Genomic DNA, 23,300 nt, shown 5'->3' with positions numbered 1-23,300 from the left:
TACACCGAAGAGAATACAATTCAATAATCCAAGCATTACTTTTCTTTCTTTCTGGGTTTTTGTTGTGAATATACGTGAGTGCAAGAAAGGAGCATCTCGCTTTGGGTTCAGAAAGAACTACACTTGACAAATTTCTAAGTCCTAGGACAATTATAGGTTGAACTGGATCAATAAAAGATAGGGCTTGCCCGTAAGATTTATGAACTTCCACTTGAATTTGTCCAAATCAGAGACAGAAAGCTGGAATTGATTCAGAGAATTCTAGGGCACAGAGGCAAGGATATTGGTGGGTAGTACAAGGTATTAAAACACTTTAATCACCCCTAAAAAGAAACCCCAAACCATTAGCAGTCATTCCTCTTCCCCTAGCCCCTTGCAACCACTAATCTTTCTGTCTCTATAGATTTGCCTATTCTGAACAGTTTATATGAATAGAATCATACAATATGTGGCTTTTGGTGGCTGGCTTACTTCAGTAAACATGTTTTCAAGGTTCATCCATGTTGTAGTAGGTATCAGTACTTCATTCCTTTTTATGACCGAATGATATTTCACTGGGTCAGGCACAGTGACTCACACCTGTAATCCCAGCACTTTGGGAGGCCAAGGCAGGTGGATCACATGAGGTCAGGAGTTCAAGACCAGCCTGGCCAACATGGCGAAACCCCATCTCCACTAAGAATACAAAAATTAACTGGGTGTGGTGGTGCACGTCTGTAATCCCAGATCCTTGGGAAGCTGAGGCAGGAGAATCACTTGAACTTGGGAGGTGGAGGTTGCAGTGAACTGAGATTGTTACACTGCACTCCAGCCTGTATGACAGAGCATGGCTGTGTCTCAAGAAAAATAAAATAATAATAATATTTCATTGTGTGGAGAGACCACATTTTGTTTATCCGTTCATCCTCTGATGGACACTTGGTTTGTTTCTACCTATTGGCTACTGTGAATAGCGCTGCTATGGATATTTGTGTAACAGTATATTTGAGTACATGTTTTCAACTATTTTGGGTATATGCCTACAGTGGAATTTCTGGGTTATATAGTAATTCTATGTTTACTTTTTTTTTTTTCCTGGAGACAAGGTCTCACTCTGTTGCCTAAGCTGGAGTGCAGTGGTGCTGTCACGGTTCACTGCAGCCTCAACCTCCCGGGCTCAAGCAATCCTCAGTATCAGCCTTGCAAGTAGCAGCTGGGACTGCAGGCATGTGCTACCACTCCCTACTAATTTAAAAAAAAAAAAAATTATTTATTTATTTATTTTAGACAGAGTCCTGCTCTGTCTTCCAGGCTGAAGTGCAGTGGTGCAACCTCGGATCACAGCAACTTCCACCTCCTGGGTTCAAACAATTCTTGTGCCCAACTACCCAAGTAGCTGGGATTACAGTCACCCGCCACCATGCCCAGCTAATTTTTGTGTTTTCAGTAGAGACGGGGTTTTGCCGTGTTGGCCTGGCTGGTCTCAAACTCCTGGGCTCAAGTGATCCACCCGCCTGGGCTTTCCAAAATGCTGGGGGCAGAGTGTCAGCCACTGTGTCTGGCCCATATAAATATTTTTATCCTCCAGAAATATTAGGACAATGTTGCATAAATCAGAAAAATTCATTGCTCACCCTCTAGTATTATTTATGTAGATGAACAATCCAACAGGACTAAAAAAGTCCTGCTTATGCAAATTTATAAACAGTATTTGACTCTGGACCTGAGAAAAGAAGATATTTATTGCAGTTTGGAAATTACATTTTCTGTGATATAAAATTGTTTATTAGGAGCATGACAGTTTATAATACCTGAAAAGTAGAAATGACTTTTTAATGCGGTTTAAATTAATGCAACAGGAGTAGCTGAAGGCACAAATTAAAAATCATTTTTTTATACTTAAAATATAGAAATAGAAGAAATATTTTAATTTTAAAAAGTACTCTGATAATCCACAGACTTTATGTTGTAGTTTTTAAAAGAAAATCTGATTTTAAAAAAACATATTTAGCCTTGTTGAACACCCACAATAATAATATTTGTGAAAAACTTATCTCTTAAAGCAATTAGACACAGGGAAAGGATCTGAATGTACAAATCTCTTTTAGTTCCAAAACTAAACCTTGTTTAATTTTTTTTCTTAGGGATACACCAGGCAGAATGGGGCAACTGAAATATCCTGGCAAATTTGATGAGGTCCCCAGGGTCTCTGATTTGGAATTCATCCTCTAGCAATGACCTGAGGCTTCACATCTGCTGATTCTGTGCTACTGTAAGATAGTTCTTAGTTTACTGGGTCTGAAAAGCAGGTTTTTCTTATAATCTCTGGTATTTCTTAGCAGTTGCTGCCTGTGGTATGATCACCTGATGATGTACCTTTAGCCAACTGTGTGTCTTCATAGGGGTTTGTCCATCTTAAAGAACATTCAAAGAAAAGGAACGGCTAGTCATATTTAGGAGATCTTGCTAGCTGAGATTTAAGGGAGACTTAGATAAAAGCTAATGGGAAAAGGATGTGCATTGTGGAGGAAGTGATGGTGGCTCTAACAATACAAAAAACCATTATAAATAATAAAACTGAAAAAAAGATTTATGAAAACAGGAAAATGGCTGTTTCAGCTAGTGATCAAATCCTTGGGAACTAGAGCTACAAAAGATAATTATGTGGATCTGCAAGCACTCTTAGGAACAGCAAAGGGTGTTTGTCTAACAGGCTGCAGGGGCAGAGAAGTGGTAGTGATAGCCATGGAAACACCGTCACTGGGACAACTGGCTGCTGTGAGGGGCAGCTGGATGGCCCGTGCTCGCAGTGGAAGTGGGCTGGAGTTTTAACATAACCAGTCACGTCCACGGCTCTCTGCTGCTAGTTCTAAATTGAATTTTGTTTCTTTGGTATGTTTTTCACTTGGGAAATTCAAAACAAGATTAGCAAAGGAACCCACAGCATTGACACGTTTTGGATGCTATATAGAATGGATAAAATATTTCCTCAGGATTTGGGCATTTAAACCAATTAACCTGCTTTTTTTTGAGACGGAGTCTCGCTCTGCTGACCAGGCTGGAGTGCAATGGTGTGGTCTCGGCTCACTGCAACCTCCGCCTCCCGGGTTGAAGCAATTCTCCTGCCTCAACTTCCCAAGTACACACGATTAATTTTTGTATTTTTTTTTTAGTAGAGACGGGGGTTTTACCATGTTGGCCAGGCTGGTGTCGAACTCCTGATCTTGTGATCCTCCTGCCTCAGCCTCTCAAAGTGTTGGGATTACGGGCGTGAGCCACTATGCCCGGCTGGCTCACCTGCTTTACTCCTCAGGATCTTTACTATTTTTTAAAGCCTGTTCTGGATTTTATTTCATGAAATACTGCATTATTCTGAGTTGTATGTGAACACACACACCACCCCCATGGGGATGAATAAGGACATGATTTCAGATATATGTGATAAAAAACTTACCGCTTGACAGATATTACTTTTGTAATAGTATCTTTCCTCTCTTATATTAGGTATCTAAGAATCTTGAAAGTTTTTCTAAAAACATGTGTTTCAAAATAGTAGTATCCAGCAAGGATGATTATGCTTATTATACTTACAAGAGGCAGAAATTGAAATTGTTGGAACAATTTGTCCAAATGATCTAACAAATTCATGATTGAGCTGTAATTTAACCTGAATTGCTAGAGTCCTGTCTTAATGATTTTTGCTGCTGCTTGTTCAAATAAAGGAATATTGATTTTAAGGTAATCACAACTGAGATGTAGTTCATTTGTCTGATGATTTTCTCAGCAATACTGTTTTATGTCTCACCTGGAAGTAAAAGCATGTGTAAATGTGTTAAGATTGTATATTTTGGTGGTATGGATTCTATATTTTCATAAATTAAAAAAATTATAAGATGGGGCTTAGAATGGAGTCATACTAATGAAAAATTTAAAATATATTAATACATAAGATCCTTCGTATACTTTTATTTCTTTTTTTTTTTTTTTTTGAGATGGAGTCTATCTCTTTGTCACCCATGCTGGAGTATACCGGTGTGATCTCGGCTCACTGCAACCTCTGCCTCCTGGGTTCCAGCGATTCTCCTGCCTCAGCCTGCCAAGTAGCTGGGACTACCCAGGTGTGCACCACCACGGCCAGTTAATTTTTGTATTTTTTCAGTAGAGATGGGATTTCACCATATTGCCCAGGCTGGTCTCAAACTCCTAACCTCATGATCTACCCACCTTGGCCTCCCAAAGTGCTGGAATTACAGGTGTGAACCACCGTGCCCGGCCTTACTTTTATTTCTTAGAGGAATAATAAGGTGAAGAAATCAGAGTCTCAAAGAGGCAAAATATGTAATTATGTTAAGACCAACCTCGAAAGTAAAAAAATAAATGCCTGTGTCTCTATTAGGTAAACTAAAGCAATGAGGTTTATCTAATAGGTTAGTTGAATTTTTTTTTTTTTTTTTTTTTTTGAGACAGAGTATCTCTCTGTCACCCAGGCTGGAGTACAGTGGCGCAATCTTGGCTCATTGCAACCTCTGCCTCCCAGGTTCAAGAGATTCTTCTCTCTGAGCCTCCCAATTAGCTGGAATTACAGGCACCTGGCACCATGCCCAGCTAATTTTTGTATTTTTAGCACAGACAGGGTTTTGCCATGTTGGCCAGGCCGATCTCAAACTCCTGACCTCAAGGGATCTACCTGCCTTGGCTTCCCAAAGTGCTGGGATTACAGGTGCGAACCACTGTGCCCAGCCTAAGAATTTTAAAATAAAATTTGTCTGTCTTCTCTTAAAATCAGATTTGGCAAATTTTTTCCCTTTTAATATACCAGATATATTTGACCCTAAACTAGGATACATTTTGTTTGACATTTACAGACAGACTACTGACATCATTGGAAATGCCAGATTTCATGGTGCTCACTATAAAGTTTATAAGAACTGACCTAGGGTCTTGGGCCCACTGTGGGTAACAGCAGTTCTGGTGAGGTTGTCTTGTGCCTTGTGTCCAGGGGGGAGTCTCTCTCTGTCACCTAGGCTGGAGTGCAGTGGTATAATCTCGGCTCACTGCAACCTCCACATCCCAGGTTCAAGAGATTCTTCTCCCTCAGCCTCCCAAGTAGCTGGGATTACAGGCATGTGCCTAATTTTTTTTTTTTCTATTTTTAGTAGAGACAGGGTTTCACCATGCTGGTTAGGACTAGTCTTGAACTCCTGACCTCAAGTGATCCACCTGCCTCGACCTCCCAAAGTGCTGGGATTACAGGTGTGAGCCACTGCACCTAGCCGGTTAGTTAAATTTTTAAATATTGAATTTTCAAATGACCATCTAGATCAATTAGTTCCTTTGCTCCAGCCAGAGGCACTATTCATAGGCATAGATTACTTATACTAATTATCCTTTATTCGTTTTTCTAAGATAAAAAGAGGATATAATAAATTATGCTAGATAACCTCCCTGGAATTATGTGAAAATTAATGAGATTATGGTTGTAGAGTTTTGTTTTTGTCGAAGGGCCAAAAATAGTTGTTTTTTCTTTTCTTTTCTTTTTTTTTTTTTTTTTGGAGATAGGATCTTGCTCTGTCACCCTGGCTAGGATACAGTGGCATGATCATGGTTCATTGTAGCCTTGACTTTCCAGGCTCCAGTGATGTTCCTGCCTCAGCCTCCCAAGTAGCTGGGACTATAGGTGCATGCCACCATCCCCAGGTTATTTTTTAATTTCGTGTAGATATGGGGCCTTGCCATATTGCCCAGGCTCTTCTCAAAATCCTGGACTCAAGCTACCCTTCACCTCTGCCTCCCAAAATACTGGCATTACAAGCATGAGCCACTGCACCAAGCCCAAAAATAGTTTTAAAACAATGACTAATTGAAATTAATGTACTTTTTGAGAAAAATACTTTAAATAAGTGCATAACTAAACATACACAATGAAAGAATATCTTGTTCAATAAGTATAATAGAACAATTAAGTTTTTATTGATTTTGACATCAATGGCAAACATATTTAAATATGCATACCTCATTATTGTCAATAAACATCAACACATTATTATTGACAAAATAGCAAGACAAGAATCTTAACGAATGCAAAATATAACAATACACTTCGAAAGTTGTATATTTTTATCAGTGTTCTCACATTTATTATATTACTTTATTCTCATTTTAAATTAATAATTTTACATCTTACATATTAAAACTCTCTTTCAAATGACAGAAATATAACCCCAACTGAATGTTATCTACAAATGTCTTTTACCAATTTTTTTAACCTAATTTTCAAATGTTGCTTGTTTAACCAAATCCTGTTTCACTCTTTCTATTTTTATGTTTTATTCTTTGAAATACTTCTGCTACCTTGGGGGAATCTTTATCCTTACCATCAGGATTCTTTTGCTTTTTCTTTCCTTCTCCCATTGAACAGGTCACTTAAAGTCTTCCTTAGTAATTATCAGATATCCTTCCTTGGGGGACAGATTCCTGCTCCCTTCTAAAGTTTGTAGATAGCAGTATTTTTGTTTTGCCTCAATTTTTCTTAAACTTGTAAGTATCTTTTAATTGCTCTTTGAAATCTTTCAATTTTACAAAAATCAAATGTCCTCTGAAAATTTCTTTAGGAGATTTTGTTACTTTTTTTTTTTTTTTTTTGAGACAGAGTCTCTCTCTGTCTCCCAGGCTGGAGCACAGTGGCGCAATCTTGGCTCACTGCAACCTCCACCTCCCGGGTTCAAGTGATTCTCCTGCCTCAGCCTCCTGAGGAGCTGGGGTTACAGGCAAGCACCACCATATCCAGCTATTTTTGTATTTTTAGTAGAGATGGGGTTTCACCATGATGGTCAGGGTGGTCTTGAACTTCTGACCTTCTGATCCACCTGTCTCAGCCTCTCAAAGTGCTGGGATTACAGGTGTGAGCCACTGTGCCTGGCTACTATTTTTTTTAAGCTTTATTTTCTATTCTTGCATCTCCTTCGCAACATTCCCCTTCAGAGATTCCCCTTCATTGAAATATGTCCTCTTTTTAATTTCCACCTTCTAAAAGGTGAGATATGAAGTATGTCTCTCACATGTTCTGAATTCTAAGTACTAATTATTAAAACACAGCCACATTAAAATGCAAAATAGTTGCTAATTAATTTAGCCCACACTTCCTTCTTTCAGAAGTGGACCTGGGGACCATCTTTTAAAGTTTACATTTGTTCCAGAGGGTGGTAGAGAGATCACCGTTTAGTGGCAATGCACCCTGCAGAACGGAGGCATTCATAAAAAATGCTAGGGACTATGGCAGACACACTCTCCAGTGATCCCCAATGAGTCACACCCTTGTATAATCTTCTCCTCTTGTGTGCAGAAATGGGTGACTTGCTTTTAACCAACAGAATGGGGGTATAACTCCTTTAAGTAGGTTATACTATTAATACATGGAAGAGGTGATGAGATACCACTGTTCCAATTATGTTTATTATATTAGACAATATCTTAGCAGGCTGATGGGAGAGATTCTCCCACTGACCTTGAAAAAGTAAGTTGTCCCACGTTGTGAGAGACTCATGGCAAGCACCTGTGGGTGGCCTTTAAAGATCTCAGAGTGGCCTCCAACTGAGAGATAGTAAGAATATGGGGCCTTCGTGGAAGAGGTAGGCTGATGCCTGTAGTCCCAGCACTTTGGGAGATCGAGGCAGGCCAACATGGCAAAGGTCAAGTATTGGAGACCAGCCTGCCCAACATGGCAAAACTCTGTCTTTACTAAAAATACAAAATTTAGCTCAGTGTGGTGGCAGCCACCTGTAAATCCAGCTACTTGGGAGGCTGAGGCAGGAGAATCGCTTGAACCCGGGAAGTGGAGGTTGCAGTAAGCCAAGATTGCACCACTGCACTCCAGCCTGGGTGACGGAGCTAGACTTTGTCTCAGAAAAAAAAAAAAAATACATATATATATATGTGTTCTGGAGTAATAAAGCTGAAAGTAATGAATTCTGCCAACAACCTGAATAAGCTTTCAAGTGGATTCTCCCCCAATTAACTCTCCAGATAAGAATGCAGCCCAGCTGACATCTTAATTGCTGCCGTTTGAAACCCTGATCTGAGGATACAGAAAGCTTTTCCCAGACTCCTGACCCATAGACACTGTGAGGTAATAAATGCATGTTGTTTCAACCCTTTAATTTTATGGTAGTTTGTTGCAGAAATAGAACACTAAGGCCGGACGCGGTGGCTCATGCCTGTAATCCCAGCAATTTGGAAGGCCAAGGCAGACGGATCACAAGGTCAGGAAATTGAGGCCATCCTGGCTAACACAGTGAAACCTCGTCTCTACTAAAAATGCAAAAAATTAGCCCAGTGTGGTGGCACATGCCTGTAGTCCCAGCTACTCTGGGAGGCTGAGGCAGGAGAATCGCTTGAATCCAGGAGGTGGAGGTTGCCGTGAGCCAAGATTGCACCACTGCACTCCAGCCTGAGTGACAGAGTGAGACTCTGTCTCAAAAAAAAAAAGAAGAAAGAAATAGAACACTAATACAGGAATTGTCGCTCTTTTCCCAGTTTCCAAAATATTCATGTACTTTGTGACAATTTCCAAAATATTCATGTACTTTCTTTCATGCTCTTTTCTATATTTTGATTTATTTTTATGAGTTTTTAAATATACTTTAATTTGTTCTGTCTCTCATCAATATTAACTTCTTTATTTGGAACACATTCAAGTAATGGAATTTGCTTAAATAATATATATATTTTTTAAGTATAGTACCTCTTGAATTTAGTAATGGGACCATATTCTGTTATTGATATTTTTGCCAAGTGCCTAGACTATTAATATGCTTTTATACTTTCACACGTATAAGTTTCTTCATTGTATTTTTTAAAACTAGAATCATAAACTTTAATTAGTGGCTTTAGCTCTGCACATGTATTATAACAATGATCATAATGTTTTGTGGCAAGACATACTGTACTACTCAAGATATTTTCCATATTTCCCGACTGTGTACTTTTCATTCACGATATAATATAGAGCAGGGCCGGGCATGGTGGCTCACGCCTGTAATCCCAGCACTTTGGGAGGCCGAGGCGGGTGGATCACGAGGTCAAGAGATCGAGACCATCCTGGTCAACATGGTGAAACCCCCGTCTCTACTAAAAATACAAAAAATTAGCTGGGCATGGTGGTGTGTGCCTGTAATCCCAGCTACTCAGGAGGCTGAGGCAGGAGAATTGCTTGAACCCAGGAGGCGGAGGTTGCAGTGAGCCGAGATTGCGCCATTGCACTCCAGCCTGGGTAACAAGAGAGAAACTCCGTCTCAAAAAAAAAAAAAACAAAAACCATAGAGCAAAGATAATAAAGACTTAATGAGAAAACAAGTTTAAAATTAATGTGTCTCCTAGGTAATAGAGGTTATATCTATTCATTCTAATTTATTTTAGGATACCAATAATACCATATTCCATATGTTTGTGTTTCACTACAACTGCTTCTTGAGTGAAACAGGTATAAAAATGTAACAATATGGGCTTATCAATAATCATTTGTTGCTAACATAGAAATATCCTGAAGATACTGTTTTCTGAATTGTCATTAAAATGAGTGAGTCCCCAGTAGACATGAAACCAGAGACTTCTCAAGATGATAACATGTCTTACTTTTGTGCTTCTTCATTCAGCTTTTTTCTTTGCCCCTCTGCCAAAGCTAAAGTCTTGCTTAATTTTGTGACATTTCTATTGAAACAGTGGTATCAGTTGCTTTTTCAAAATTATTGGTTTTATAAAATCTTAGAACATCAGTGTTGAATCTATTGGCCTGTCTGTCTGTACAGGTTCTAAGAATATGTAATCTCATCAATACCATTGCTCTTGTTGTTCAAGATTCGTGCATTTTCTATTTATATGTTCAGTTGTGTAGTCAGACTCAGAAATCAGATTATTTACTACTTCATTTTTGAAGTCATCTTGTATGGGAATAACCCAGCTATGAATTTCCAAGGAAATTATTTGTGGCAAATGATTGCCTTGTATCTTCCAGAGACTTTGCTTTCACTATGGCTGTTGGTGCCCCTTGCATGTCTCATGATGCTTGTCATGGTCCATACTGGAGGATTCTGTGATTGACCATGAATGAAAAAAATCGCAGTGTCACTTTTACCTGCTTCAGTTTTTAGAATTAGACTCTAAATGAACTACTAAACACATATGAATTACTAGCTCTACTGTGAAATAGCTATGTTGTTTGCCCTTTCACATTCTATTTTCTTACCAAGTTTTGGGAATAGTCTATAGGGATGGATCTTAAGAGAAAGTAATGGTTGAATGGTAGTCATCACAGTGTTATAAACTTCTTTAATGTCTTTATGTGCTACAGTCACAAATGATCATTTGAACTTAATCCAGTGCAATTTCCATCTTGTTCAACTGAGAAAATGGCTCTTGTGGGAATTCTTTTGACAGATTCCACCTGCCACGGGGTATTAGCAGATTAGAGCAAACATTGGGAGGTGCCCTGTGTCATCTAAGTGAACAGTGGCACATTTGTTTGCTTTTCTACCGTCAAAGATATTTGAAGGTCGACTTTTGAACAGAGTGTTTTGTGAACATGATAATAGCCACATACTTGTGCAGAAGTAAATAGATACTTGACCAAAAGAAAGATCTTTCAACTACGTAACTACAAATAGGAAAGAAAGCTAACATGAGCTATCTGCTTTTTCAATATGCCCACTGCTTCACCCACCCCTAAACATCTCTTGCTCAGAGAGGCTCTGGCTTAGAAATACCCAAGATCCCACTGGAGCTGTGAACACTGGTCAGCAATCCTACCCTATATATAATACAGGAGAATACCCAAAAGGGAAAGTGCTGAGAAAAGTGTTTCTTCTTGCCTCAGTTTTGCATTCTATAAAAGATTGAAATGTGCAGATTTCTTGATGCTGTTCCTACACTGATAAATGACAACACAATGGTGCTTAAATCATTATTGCTGAAATTTCTCATCATAAACTTGTCCCTCCACTGCATGGTAGGGGTCTGCAGAAATCATACAACTGAGGATTGCTTGAACCCAGGAGTTCAAGGTTGCAATGAGCTGTGATTGCACCACTGTACTCCAGCTTGGGTGACAGAGTGAGACGCTGTCTCAAAAAAAAAAAAAAAAAAAAAAAAAAGAAATTATGTAACTGGCCTTAATTTCCTTTTCTATAAAGTGAAAAGAGTAATAAAAGGCTCTTGCTCATGTAATAGATTATTTTATACACATTTAAGAAATAGTCATTTAAGAAACCCTATGGGCAGACAGTTCTTAAGATCCATAAATATCACATTTTTCTTTTTTTTTTTTTGAGACAGAATTTCACTTTTGTTGCCCGGTCTGAAGTACAATGGTGCAATCTCAGCTCACTGCAACCTCCATCTCCCAGGTTCAAGCGATTCTCCTGCCGCAGCCTCCTGAGTAGCTGGGATTACAGGCATGTGCTACCACACCCAGTTAATTTGTTGTATTTTTAGTAGAGATGGGATTTCTCCATGTTGGTCAGGCTGGTCTCGAACTCCTGACCTCAAGGTGATCCGCTCACCTCAGCCTCCAAAAGTGCTGAGATTACAGGCATGAGCAACTGCGTCCGACCAATGTAACATTATTCTTGATACTAGTAATATTAAATGAAAGAAAATGCTTTTTCTTTTCACTTTTTGAAGAAAAAAGTAATTTTAAAAAAAGTTGATATGCCCTGACAATGGGCAGAAAGCACTCAAAAAATTGGTCTATGAGAATTGATATTAGGGCAAAAAGAAAGCAGATGATTAAGATGAATGGGTTTGAGTTTTTAGAGGATTGGGCGGGCAATATAAGTGCTAATATTAGAGGGATGTGGCTAATACCATGTGCCTCCAGAAAAAGGAAACGGAACTGGGGTTTGGTCATTGAAGAAATTATTTTTAACAGTTGCGTCATGCGTCATTTTATAGTTCATTGAAAAAAAAAAAGCTCAAGCTTAAAATAAGTGAAGACTGAGGAATAAAAATCTCCATATGAATAAGCATTCAAGCCTGTACGGAAACAAAAGCCTTCAATGACCGGAGTCCGGTCTTCTCGGTCTTCTAGTTAAGGAGAGTTTTCCAGAGGTCAGGAGGAGGAGACGTGACCAAACTTCATCTGGACGCAGGTGCAGCCGCGCTTCCACAGGGAAAGAACAGTGTCCGGAGTGAGCCAGCACTGGTTTGGCGAACCTCACGGCGAGCCAGTCGTTTGCAGGCTTTTGTCTATTCTTTGTGTACTGTTTGACTCAGCTTGAGCCAAAAGAATCAGCAACTAAAGCTGGAGGCTACCTTTTTGCAGAGAGCACAGTGTTTGATGTTTCTGGACATATTTGCAACGTGTAATCCCTACCCTGAGCTCCTGCTGCCTTACTAGCATTTCTGCATGAAGGTACAAGACTCTAAAATGGTACCTTCTACGCGTTGTATTCCTATTTATGAGCAAGCGGACAATGTTTTCTGACCGCTGGCTGACATCTGATGTTTGATGTGTGGCAGAAAAGCACCGTGGGGTAATAAGGGAGATGGATGTTTCTCTGAGGTGACAACTCAGTGTTCCTGAGTGCAGACTCCCTTGGGCTTCCTGCCCGTCTGCCCTGCATGCTGCCTCTTTACATAGGATGATAAATTTCCACTTCTTATTGTAGTACAGGTAAACTATTTCTATTCACCTACCTGGCTTTTCATTTGTTTGCAATTTCTTGATCACAACAAACATTTCAACTACTTTGTTATGGTGGTGTCAGCATGAATGCATTGGAATTGGTCAAGGTTTTTTTTTTTTTTTTTGATTGGTTGGTTGTTTTTTGAGACAGAGTCTTGCTCTGTCACCCAGGTTGAAGTGCAGTGGCACCATCTTGGCTGACTGCAACCTCTGCCGCCTGGATTCAAGCTATTCTCCTGCCTTAGCCTCCCAAGTAGCTGGGACTACAGGCGTGTGTCACCACGCTGGGCTAATTTTTGTATTTTTGGTAGAGACAGGGTTTCATCATGTTGGCTAGCCTGGTCCCAAACTCCTGACCTCAAGAGATCCGCCCACCTCGGCCTCCCAAAGTGCTGAGATTACAGGCCTGAGCCACCGCGCCCCGCCTGGTAAAGGCTTTTTAAACAGCATTCTTTCTTTTTCAGCTTTCATTCTTGCCTGAAATTCTTTATTTTTATTTGTTTGTGAATGTTTTCTAGCCTACCTGTTTCAGAAAACTAGGAGAAACATTTATGCTAGATATAAAGCTATAACCTTGCAAACAGGCTGAAGACAATTCTTTTAAAAAACTTGAGTAATCTTCAGTTTGCTATGATTGAAGTTATAAAATGGCTCAAATATCTGCATATATATTTCTGTATCATGGATATTCAGTTTAAGAATTGTTTGGACAGATTTTTTTGAGACAATTACATTTAAAAAGATTGAACTAGGTGTATACAAAAAACATTTTGCACTTTTAACAGAAAAAATGCTTTACAACTAACAGAATGCAAAGAACCATGAATTATTTAGATATCAGAATTTTCTGATTTGCCATATTATCGATAAAATGATTATTTTAAAATCAGCATATTTTAATGCTGATTATTTTATTTAAAATCATGTTTTAATAAGGATTATTTTAAATCAGCAAACATACAAAAACCAATAATGTGTACACCTTAAGGCAGAAAGTATTTTCAATTTTATTTTAAGACTGATTATAGACAAGTGCCCCAATGCTGTCACTTTAAAGGAAAAACTCTTCTGAGCTGTGATTATCAGGAAATCCACTAGGAAATAGATAAGCATCCCACAGAGTAGCCTGGACTTTGCTTACTTCAGACCCTCTCTGAAATCAATGAGTATTTAACTGCAAAGATGACCCCGGCCTTCTTCCTCTATACCCAGTGTGGTTTTCTTTGTTATTATTTATCTTCACATTCTCTGCTCATTCGCACAGTAGTGAGGCCATCATGGTTAGCTTCAGTCAGGGCCTGGCATCTAGTCTCAGGAACCCTTAGGTTTACAGAAGGGAGAAAATAGTCCAGGGATGGCCAAGCTCAGCTACGTTCACAACTTACATTGAACAAGTAGTGTTTCTGTGCTCTCCTGGAAAACAGTGGATCTGATGTTTTTGCTGGTTGTGAGGCCAAATTGGCTGGATGTAGGTATAACTAATATGGAAATCCTTGCTGTCGGATGCTGTCAATATAGAAAAATGACTGATAATGTTAATGGTTTCAAATAAGTTAATTGAGGAGTACTTTTGGGGTACTACAGACATTGTCACTTGTTTAAAATGAAGAAGAAAATGTCTTGTTTTAAAAGATACGATCTTAACAAAACTTTTTTCTTTTTTCCATTCTATTCCTAAATTTAAAAGATACAATTTTGAGAGGCCTAAGTAAGACAGAAAAGTCTTATTTTGCCTTTTGTAGATTAATAGGCAAAATAAGGAAGTGTGAACAACAAAAAGATGTTAAAATAAAATTTGTTCAAAAAGAAACATAATTAGGGATTCCAGTGTATGCTGCATAACTATAATATGTAAAAGAAAGAAGAGACAAAGGAACAAATAAAGAGAAAAACTTTAGTGAAAGGAAAATTTTAAGGAAATGCCTAACCTTGCCTTTAGATGGTTTTTGATCTAAAACATAATGTTTTAATATGGCTTTTGATTTTTTTTTCTGAAATAGCCATCCTACAGGAAATTTTGCTCACTCCTGAACTAAAGAAAGATCAGAGAGAGAATGAACAGCAGCAGCAGCAGAGTCAAGAGAAGGAAGGCATGGCCAGAAGTCACAGGACAGAAGGACATCCTCTGTTTCACCCTCCCTAAGGCTGAAGTAAGTCTCCATTTTGCCCAATTTTCTAGAAGTAGACACATGCTACAAACGACTAATGAGCTTTACATTTGCACTGAATTTTATACACTATGGACAATGGGGGTTACATAGCACAGATCACAGATTTTCTTAAAAATCTGCCAGTGAGGGCAGGTGCAGTGTCTCACACCTGTAATCCCAGCACTTTGGGAGGCTGAGGAGGGTAGATCACCTGACGTACTGTGTTCAAGACCAGCCTGGCCTACATGGTGAAACCCTGCCTGTACTAAAAATACAAAAATTAGCCAGGCATGGTGGCGCATGTCTGTAATCCCAGCTACTTGGGAGACTGCAGCAGGACAATCACTTGAACCCGGGAGGCAGAGGTTGCAGTAAGCTAAGATCACACCACTGCACTCCAGCCTGGGAGGCAGCAAGACTCCATCAAAAAGAAAAAAAAAAAAAAGCTCTAATCTGTTTTGTTTTTTCCCTTTCTTCTAGTTGGATAATTTATATTGGTCTATCTTCAAGTTAATTGACCGTTTTCTCTGTTACCTCTATTTGGCTGCCGAGCTCATCTGGTTAATTTTTTATTTAATTTCTTATATTTTCAGTTCTAAAATTTCCATTTGGTTCATTTTTTATGCTCTCTACTTCTTTGCTAAAATCATCTATTCCTCCATTCATTTCAAGAGTCTTTACCTTTATCTCATGGAAACTGGTTATAAAAACTACTTCAAAATCTTTGTATTATGATTCCAGCATCTGGATAATCTTGGATGTGATGGTTAATACTGAGTGTCAACTTGATTGGACTGAAGGATACAAAGTATTGATCCTGGGTGTGTCTGTAAGGGTGTTGTCAAAGGAAAGGCAGACCCATCCTTAATCTGGGTGGGCACATTGTTACCAGCTGCCAGTGTGGCAATAATATAAGCAGGCAGAAAAACAACCTCCCAGCCTACATGTTTTTGGGACCTACATGTTTTTGGGATCTATGTGTTTTTGGGACATCTTTGTGGGACCTGTGATTGTATGAGTTAATAATTAATAAACTCCCCTTTATATATATATATTCCAATAGTTCTGTCCCTCTAGAGAACCCTGACTAATACAGATTTTGGTACCAGGAGTGGTTCTAGAGGAACAGAATATTAAGGATGGAGTTCTTTTTATTGGTTTTGGGGTTTCTGGAGTTGGCTGCCTAATATGATTAGACTAAAAAATGCTAAGGACTCTACTTCTAATAGTATGGAGAACACTAATAGTCTTTGACATGAACTGTTTAGAGAGTTATGCAAAATAAATGCATTTGATATTCCTGACTCACTGCTCATGAGAGGCAAGGAGTTTGGTGACTCTATACATAATACCTTTGACCATATGTGGAGAACCAAGGAACATAATGAAGCTGGTTGGTTGCTCCTAAATTCAGTGGACAAAGTGATGGAAGAAAATGATGAACTCACAGCTTCAGAAGCAGATACTGAGCCTCAAATCTGCTAAGATTGCCCTGAGTGAGAGTCTTATCTCCTGTAGAGAAAGAGCTGAAATTGTGGAAAAACAGACACAAGCTCTTACAATGCGAGTGGGTGACCTGCAAGGAAGGGTGCATGCACAGCATCGCCAGGTGTTGACTGTTTAAGTGAGGGCTTGACTGGAAAAGAATGGGACCCTGCAACTTGGAATGGAGATATGTTGGAGGACCCTGATGGAGCTGGGGACACTGAGTTTGTAAACTCTGAGAAAACTTTTTTTGCCAGAACAAACAGCTTCCCCATCCCCAGTAGTGGCAACATCCCCTCCCCAACCCATGCTGCCATCAGCGCTTCCACCTTTGTCTGAGGAGATAAACCCTGCACTGCCTGAGGCGTCAGTGATGGCCTCCCCTGAGGTAGTTGCCAGGCAAGATAATGTTGATTCTCATCAAGAGCCACCCCCAACACCCCTGTTTGCTTCTAGACCTATAACTAGACTAAAGTCCTGGCAGGACCCTAGAGGTAAGGTTGAGAATGTGACCTATGAGAAGCTATGCTACACTCAAAAAGAACTGCTTGGATTTTCCAATTTATATAAACAGAAATTTAGAGAACAGGCATGGGAATGGATCTTAAGGATGTGGGATAATGGTGAAAGGAACATAGAGTTGGTTCAGGCTGAATTTATTGATTTGGGCCCATTAAGTAGGGACTCTGCATTTAATGTTGCAGCTCGGGGAGTTAAAAAAAAGTTCTAATAGTTTATATGCTTGGTTAGCTGAAATATGGATTAAAAGATGCCCCACTCTGTAATCCCAGCTACTTGGAAGACTGAGGCAGGAGAATCACTTGAACCTGGGAGGCGGAGGTTGCAGTGAGCCAAGATTGTGCCATTGCACTCCAGCCTGGGCAACAAAAGTGAAACTCCATCTAAAAAAAAAAAAAGATGGCTCAGTATGAACGAGTTGGAAATGCCTGATCTTCCTTGGTTTAATGTAGAGGAAGGGATCCAAAGGCTTAGGGAGATTTGGATGGTGGAGTGAATTAGTCACTTTAGACCTACTCATTCCAGCTGGGAGGGTCCAGAAGATATACTCTTGACCAATGTCTTGCAAAACAAATTTGTGAGGACAGCACCTGCATCTTTAAAGAGCCCTGTAATTGCTCTTCTCTGTATGTCAGCTCTAACAGTAGGAACCACAGTCACTAATCTACAAAATTTAAATACAATGGGAATAATTGGCTCCTGAGGTGGCAGGGGTCAAGTGGCGGCACTCAGCCATCAAAGGCAAAGTGGGCATAGCTACTACCATAATGGACAGCAGAGGCAAAGTGGCAATCAGAAGAGCCTGACTCATGTAGAGCTCTGGCATTGGTTAATTAATCACAGTGTTCCTAGAAGTGAAATTGATAGGAAGCCTATTGCATTCCTACTTAATTTAGACATGCAGAAAACTTCTAGGTCAAATAGACAAAAGACTAATTTGAATTATAAAAACAGAGAATCATGGCCCCTCAATCAATTTCCAGACTTGGAAATTTACAGACTCAAAACCCCTTGAATGAAGGGGAGGTTGGGTCCCCTTGAGGAAGGACTCCACTACATTACTGACAATTTATGCAGTGAATCTTTCTCCCATCCTTTTCCAAGGAAAGACTTCTGGCCATTTCCCTTTCCTCAGGGCACAGGTTACCAGAGTAACCTGCGCATTGGGGAAAGGGAAATTATCAGACATTTTGGAGACTACTGTACACTGGCTCTGAGCTGACATTGATTCCAGGGGACCCAAAACATCATTGTGGTTCTCCAGTTAAAGTAGGAGCTTGTGGAAGTCAGGTAATTAATGGAGTTTTAGCTCAGGTTTGACTTACAGTGGGTACAGTGGTCCTGGAACTCATCCTATGGTCATTTCTGCAGTGCCAGAATGCATAATTGGCATAGACATACTTAGCAGCTGGCAGAACCCCCTCATTGGCTCTCTGACTGGTAGGGTGAAGGCTATTATGGTGGGAAAGGCCAAATGGAAGCCATTAGAGCTGCCTCTGCCTAGAAAAATAGTAAATCAAAAACAATATTGCATCCCTGGAGGGACTGTGGAGACTAGTGCCACCATCAGGGACTTAAAAGATGCAGGGATTGTGATTCCCACCACATCCCCATTTAACTCTCCCATTTGGCCTGTACAGAAGACAAATGGATCTTGGAAAATGACAGTGAATTATCGAGGCTTAACCAAGTGGTGACTCCAGTTGTAGTTGCTGTACCAGATGTGGTTTCATTACTTGAGTAAATTAACACATCTCCTGGTAACTGATATGCAGCCATTGACTTGGCAAGTGCCTTTTTCTCCATTCCTGTCCTGGTCCACCAGAAGCAATTTGCCTTCAGCTAGCAAGGCCAGCAATATACCTTTACTGTCCTACCTCAGGAATCTATCAACTTTCTGGCTTTGTGTCATAATCTTATTTGGAGAAATCTTGATCTCTTTTCACTTCTGTGAGATATCACACAAGTCCATTACATTGATGACATTATGTTGATTGGATCCAGTGAGCAAGAAGTAGCAAACACTCTGAACTTACTGATGAGGCATTTGTGTGCCAAAGGGTGAGAAATAAAAATCCAACTAAAATTCAGCGACTTTCTACCTCAGTAAAATTTCTAGGGGTCCAGTAGTATGGGGCCTGTCGAGATATTCCTTCTAACATGAAGGATAAGTTGTTGCATTTGGCCCCTCCTACAACCAAGAAAGAGGCACAACACCTATTGGCCCTATTTGGATTTTGGAGGCAACATATTCCTCATTTGGGTGTGTTACTCTGGCCCATTTATCAGTGAACTGAAAGGTTGCCAGTTTTGAGTGAGGTCCAGAATAGGAGAAGGCTGTGCAACAGGTCCAGGCTGCTGTGCAAGCTGCTCTGCCACTTGGGCCATATGACTCAGCAGATCTAATGGTGCTTGAGGTGTCAGTGGCAGATAAGGATGCTATTTGCAGCCTTTGGCAGGCCCTCATAGGTGAATCACAGCAGAGGCTTCTAGGATTTTGTAGCAAGGTTGTGCCATCTTCTGTAGATGACTACTAACCTTTTGAGAGACAGCTCTTGTCCTGTTATTGGGCTTAGGTGGAAACTGAACATTTGACTATGGGTTATCAAGTCATCATACAATCTGAAGTGCCTATTATGAACTGGATTGTTTCTGATTCATCAAGCCATAAAATGGGTCATGCACAGCAGCATTCCATCATAAAATGAGAGTGGTATATATGCAGTTGGGCTCAAGCAGGTCCTGAAGGCACAAGTAAGTTACATGAGGAAGTGGCTCAAATGCACATGGTCTCCACTCTTGCCACCCTGCCTTCTCTCCCCCAGCCTTCAACAATGGCCTCAGGGAGAGTTCCCTATGAGAAGTTGACAGAGGAAGAGAAGACTAGGGCCTGGTTCACAGACAGTTCTGCACGATATGCAGGCGCCACCTGAAAGTAGACAGCTGCAGCACGACAGCCTCTTTCTAGGACACCCCTGAAGGAAATCCATGAAGAGAAATCTCCTCAGTGGGCAGAACTTCGAGCAGTGCACCTGATTGTGCACTTTGCATGGAAAGAGAAATGGCCAGATGTGTGATTATGTACTGATTCATGGGCTGTAGCCAATAATTTGGCTGGATGGGCAGGGACTTGGAAGAAGCATGATTGGAAAATTGGTGACAAAGAAATTTGGGGAAGAAGTATGTGGATGGACCTCTCTGAGTGGTAAAAAACTGTGAAGACATTTGTATCCCATGTGAGTGATTTTAATAATCAAGTGGATAGAGTGACCTGTTTTGTGGACACCTCTCAGCCTCTTTCCCCAGTCACCTCTGTCATCACCTAATGTGCCCATGAACAAAGGGGCCATGGTGGCCAGAATGGAGGTTACACATGAGCTCAGCAATGTGGACTTCCACTCTCTAAGGCTGACCCGGGTACTGCCACTGCTGAGTGCCCAACTGGCCAGCAGCAGAGACTAATACTGAGCCCTCAATATGGCACCATTTCTCAGGGTGACCATCCAGCTTCCTGGTGGTGGGTGGATTATGTTGGACCTCTTCAATCATGGAAACAGCAGAGGTTTGTTCTCACTGGAAGAGATGCTTACTGCTGATATGGGTTTGCCTATCCTGCACGCACAGCTTCTGCCAAGACTACCATCTGTGGACTCACAGAATGCCTTATCCACCATCACAGTATTCCATATAGCATTGCCTCTGACAAAGGCACTCACTTTATGGCTAAAGAAGTGCAGCAGTGGGCTCATGCTTATGGAATTTACCAGTCTTACTGTGTTTCCTATTATCCTAAAGCAGCTGGATTGATAGAACAGCAGAATGGCCTTTTGAAGTCACAGTTACAATGACAACTAGGTGACAATACTTTGCAGGGCTGGGGTAAAGTTCTCCAGAAGGCTGTGTATGCTCTGAATTGGCGTCCAACATATGGTACTGTTTCTCCCATAGCCAGGATTCACAGGTCCAGGAATCAAGAGGTGGAAGTGAAAGTGGCACCATTCACTATCACCCCTAGTGATCCACTAGCAAAATTTTTGCTTCCTGTTCCTGCAACATTACGTTCTGCTGACCTAGAGGTCTTAGTTTCAGAGGGAGAAATGCTGCCACCAAGAGACACAACGATTCCATTAAACTGGAAGTTAAGATTGCCACCTGGACACTTTGGGCTCCTCCTGCCTTTAAGTCAATTGGCAAAGAAGGGAGTTACAGTGGTGGCTGGCGTGACTGACCTGGACTATCAAGATGAAATCAGCCTACTGCTCCACAATGGAGGGAAGGAAAAGTGTGCATGGAATACAAGAGATCCATTAGGGTGTCTCTTAGTATTACCATGCCCTGTGATTAAGGTCAATGGGAAACCACCACATTGGGTAGGACTACCCAATCCAGGCAGGACTACAAATGACCCAGACCTTTGAGGACTGAAGGTTCGGGTCACTCCACCAGGAAAAAAACACGACCTGCTGAGGTGCTTGCTGAAGGCAAAGGGAATACAGAATGGGTAGAAGAAGGTAGTCATCAGTACCAGCCATGATCATGCGACCAGCTGCAGAAACGAGGCCTATATTGTCATGAATATTTCCTCCTCCTTTTGTTAAAAACATTTGTGCATGTATACACTCGTACTAAGAAAATATATTCATTTTATTTCCTTTCTCCTTTACCAAGTGACATAAGATTTATTGACTTCACATCAGCATTTAAGTATTGTTAACTTTATGAAATAGTATTTGTGTTGCGGATTAGTGCATTTCTGGTTGTGCGAAGGATACTTGTATTATGTTAGGCATAATTATGACTTTATTATTGTCTTTATTTGAAGATTATGTATGATATCAGGAGATGTGTATGGATTCAAGTTAACAAGGGTTGGACTTGTGATAGTTAATACTGAGTGCCACCTTGATTGAATTGAAGGATACAAATTATTGATCCTGGGTGTGTCTGTGAGGGTGCTACCAAAGGAGATTAATATTTGAGTCAGCGGGCTGGGGAAGACAGACCCACCCTTAACCTGTGTAGGCAGAATCTAATCAGCTGCCAGCAAGGCTAGAGTATAAGCAGACAGAAAAATGTGAAAAGAGAGACTAGCCTAGCCTCTCAGCCTACATTTTTCTTCCATGCTGGATATTTCCTGCCTTCAACATTGGACTCCAAGTTCTTCCGTTTTGGAACTTGGACTGGCTCTCCTTGCTCCTCAGCCTGCAGATGGTCTACTGTGGGACCCTGTGATGGTGTGTTAACACTTAATAAACTCATATATATATATATACCATTAGTTCTGTCCCTCTAGAGAACCCTAATACATTGGGTTTGGCATTAGTTGATTGTTTATTCTCTTGAGGATTGATCCAATTTTCAAGGTTATTTATATATCAAGTAATTTTGCATTATATCCTTAACATTTTAAATATTATGTTGTGAGTCTCTGAGTCCTGTTAAAATTCTCTGGAGAATGTTCATTTTGTTTGTTTCAGCAGGCAAAAACCCACATAGGTTTAGATTACAAATTCTGTCTTTGGGTAGTATTTCCAATACTAGTTCAGTTTTCAAAGCCTTTGCTATGCGCGCGCGTGTGTGTGTGTGTGTGTGTGTGTGTGTGTGTGTGTGTCTTCCTCCACGTACAGCTTGGAGGTGAGCCTGGGACTTGTGTCAGTTCATTCACAGAATTAGGTTCATTCTCAAAATCTCGCCCCTGTGAGATTTCCTCCACTGTGTCTAACTTCCAGGGATCTCTTTTCATGATTCCTCTGGCTGGAGAGATGGGGTTCGTTAAGAGTTTTGACCTCTGTGCTAATGAAATTTCCAGTTCCATACAACTGGGCCCACCCTCAGGGGGTGAGTGAGAGAGAAGTGGAGAGAAAAATAATGGAGACCCCTCTTCACCCTTCACCACATGCATGCCACGCCAGGGAGATGCATGATTGGCCTCAGGTCAGGGCAGGGAGGGGAAAAAGAGGAAGGTGAAAAACAGGGACTTCCTCCACACTGTTCTGTTTACAGTGGTTTTTTTCTTCCCCAGAAAGTTTTTTGTTGTCTGCGTCTGCTGAGCAGTTTTCTGATTTGACCCACTTTCCAGTAAAAGCAAAACAAAAAAAGCCCCAAATAAAAAATTGCCCACCCCCAAAGAAAGAAAGATCACCATTACTAACACCATTGCAGTTTTTCTTCAAGTTTTTGTTTTATTTTGTTTTGTTTTTGTTTGAAATGGGGGTCTCCCTTTGTCACCCAGGCTGAAATGCAACGGTGCTGTCATGGCTCACTGCAGTCTTGACCTCCTGAGCTCAAGCTCAGCATTCCGTCTTAGAATCCCAAGCAGCTGGGACCACAAGCTCGTGCTACCAGGCCCAGCTAATTTAAAAAAAAAATTTTTTTTTGTAAAGACAAGGTGTCTTTATGTTGCTCAGGCTGGTCTCAAACTCCTGGGCTCAAGCAATCCTCCCACCTCAGCCTTCTAAAGTGTTGGCACTTGGAAGGTGTGAGCCACTTCG

Source organism: Aotus nancymaae, unplaced genomic scaffold, assembly GCF_030222135.1.
Source record: "Aotus nancymaae isolate 86718 unplaced genomic scaffold, 86718_ANA_hifiasm-v0.15.2.pri h1tg000062l, whole genome shotgun sequence".
Classification (NCBI taxonomy): domain Eukaryota; kingdom Metazoa; phylum Chordata; class Mammalia; order Primates; family Aotidae; genus Aotus; species Aotus nancymaae.
This window is presented reverse-complemented; position numbering follows the sequence as displayed.